The following is a 2,385-nucleotide window of genomic DNA, read 5'->3' as shown; positions in this document are numbered from 1 at the left end:
AAGGCGCACCTGATTATAGGGCGCATATGCGTATTTAAAAATACAGCGAGAGCAAAACTGAGTTTGGTATTCACATTTTACCGGTAATCGTCATCAATCAAAACCATTGAAGTCCTCATCCTCTGTTTCTGAATTGAACAGCTGCGCTAAATTTCCATCACACATGCCAGGTTCACTTTCTTTCCGTGCTGTGCGGCTCCTCGGAAATGATGCCGGCTTTTGCGAAAGCTCGAACAACAGTGCCAGCAGACATGTTAGCCCAAGCATCTACAATCCTTTCGCAAATTGTGGCGTAACTCGCCCAGCGCTGCCTTCCACTCTTAGTGAAACTGTGGTCTCCATTGGTCATCCATCGCTCCCACGCCACTCGCAGCCTTACTTTGAATGGCCGGTTCACACCGATGTCCAGCAGTTGGAGTTCCTTTGTCAGGCCTCCTGGAATGACAGCAAGCTCACAGTTCATTTGCTTCACTTGTTTTTTCACATCGGCTGTGAGATGGGCACGCATAGTCACAGATCAACAGCGATGGTGATGCGTGGAAAAAAAACACCTGGTCTCCTTACATACACCTCCCTCAGCCACTCTTTCATCATTTCCTCATCCATCCAGCCCTTTTCATTTGCCTTAATGATGACTTCTGCTGGAAACTTCTCTTTAGGCAAAGTCTCTCTTAAAAATCACCATAAGCGGCAGTTTCTGTCCATTAGCATGGCACAACAACAACAACTTCAACTTCAACTTCTTTTCATTCACGCACTGGTGGAGGCAAGCTATGGTTGTAGCCACAGCTGCCCTGGGGCAGACCGACAGAGGCGAGGCTGCCATATCGCGCCATCGGCCCCTCTGGCCAACACCAGTAGGCGATAGGGTAAAGTGTCTTGCCCAAGGACACAACGACCAGGACAGAAAGCCCGGGCATCGAACCGGTGATACGTTACAGATACGCTTCCCAACCCCCTCAGCCACGGTCGCCCACAACAGTAAAAGAAGACTTTTCGTGCCCCGTTGTGCGTATCGCTACCATGCTGGTCCCCTTCTTCTCCACAGTGCGACTCACCGGGATGTCAAAAGTGAGCGGCACCCCGTCCATGTTAGTGATGTGGCTGGGCTGGATGTGTTTGTCGGCGATGTGTTTGCTGCAGTAGGAGTGGAAGATGGCCAGCTTTTCATTATAATCCGCTGGAGGTTGCTGCGCTATTGTAGTCCTGGTCTGGATGGAAAAATAGCATAGTTTCATGAAACGAAAGCACCAAGACGGACCTCCTTGGAAATGTTCAATTTTCATTTCTTCTGCTAGCGCTACTGCTTTTAGTCGAATGGTGACAGTCGAAACACTTCTCCCACTCGTTCTTTGCTCGATGATCCACTGCTCGAGTCTTTCCTCCAACTCGGGCCACCTTGCCTTATGTCCGCAGAAACTCAGCTGCGTCTTCTTGACCTGTCGTAGCTCGTTTTCCAGCTTCCTCCACTTGTGAACCATCGATTCATTAATCTTAAATTCTCTCGCGGCTGCTCGATTTCCATGTTCCTCCACGTAGCTGATATCCTTCAGTTTAAACTGTGCTTCATAAGCGTGTCTCTTTGCCATTTTCAGGGTTGTTAAAACAAGGATGTTCTGCATAACGCACATACCTGTTCTTTTATATACAATCAACGCCCACACTTCCCCCTTTAGCGTTCTCATGGTGTTCTCTACTACATCCTCTTTACAACAACACACACAGGGCACATTGCACTATAGGGCGTGCCGCACTTTTTGAAGAAAATCGAAGACTTTTGTGTGCCTTATAGTCGTGAAAATACAGTACTCCAAGTTTGTGTTCCAGAGGGTGATGGGAGACAAAGGGTAGGGAACTGGTCCGTGTGTGTGGGCTTTTGGTAAACTTAATTGTTGAGGTTTCTATTATCTTCAATGTGCACAGTGCAGTCCGGGAAAGGCAAACAGTTATCCTTTGTCTTTCCTGGTGAACTTGATGTTTTTATCCACGGTGTTAATGTGCACAGTGAAGGATTAAACTTATTGTGTTTTGATTTTGACCCAGGTGTCGTCTACATATCTGTACCAGTGGCTGGGTACTCTCCCTTTTAAAAGAGCCAAGAGCTTTTCTTTCCACTTCTTCCATGTAAAGGTTGGCTGTAATAGGTGACACAGGGGAGCCCATAGCACAGCCATGTTTTTGTCTGTAGAAACCCTCGTTGTATTTGAAATACAGAGGGTTACCACTACGTAGTGGTAAGGCAGAGGTCTAACAGTGTGCAAATCTGATTGGGTGTGAATTTGGTCCTGTGTTCCAAAGAGCTGTCTTGTTGGCATTTTCTGACAGTCTCCACTGCCTCCGTGGTAGGTATGCAAGTGAAGAGAGAGACTACATCAAAGGACACCA

The sequence above is a fragment of the Perissodus microlepis genome, chromosome 9 (genome assembly GCF_051167445.1).
Source record: "Perissodus microlepis isolate ML-2025 ecotype Zambia chromosome 9, ASM5116744v1, whole genome shotgun sequence".
Lineage (NCBI taxonomy): Eukaryota > Metazoa > Chordata > Actinopteri > Cichliformes > Cichlidae > Perissodus > Perissodus microlepis.
The sequence above is the reverse complement of the archived record's forward strand: the minus strand, read 5'-3'. Positions refer to the sequence as shown.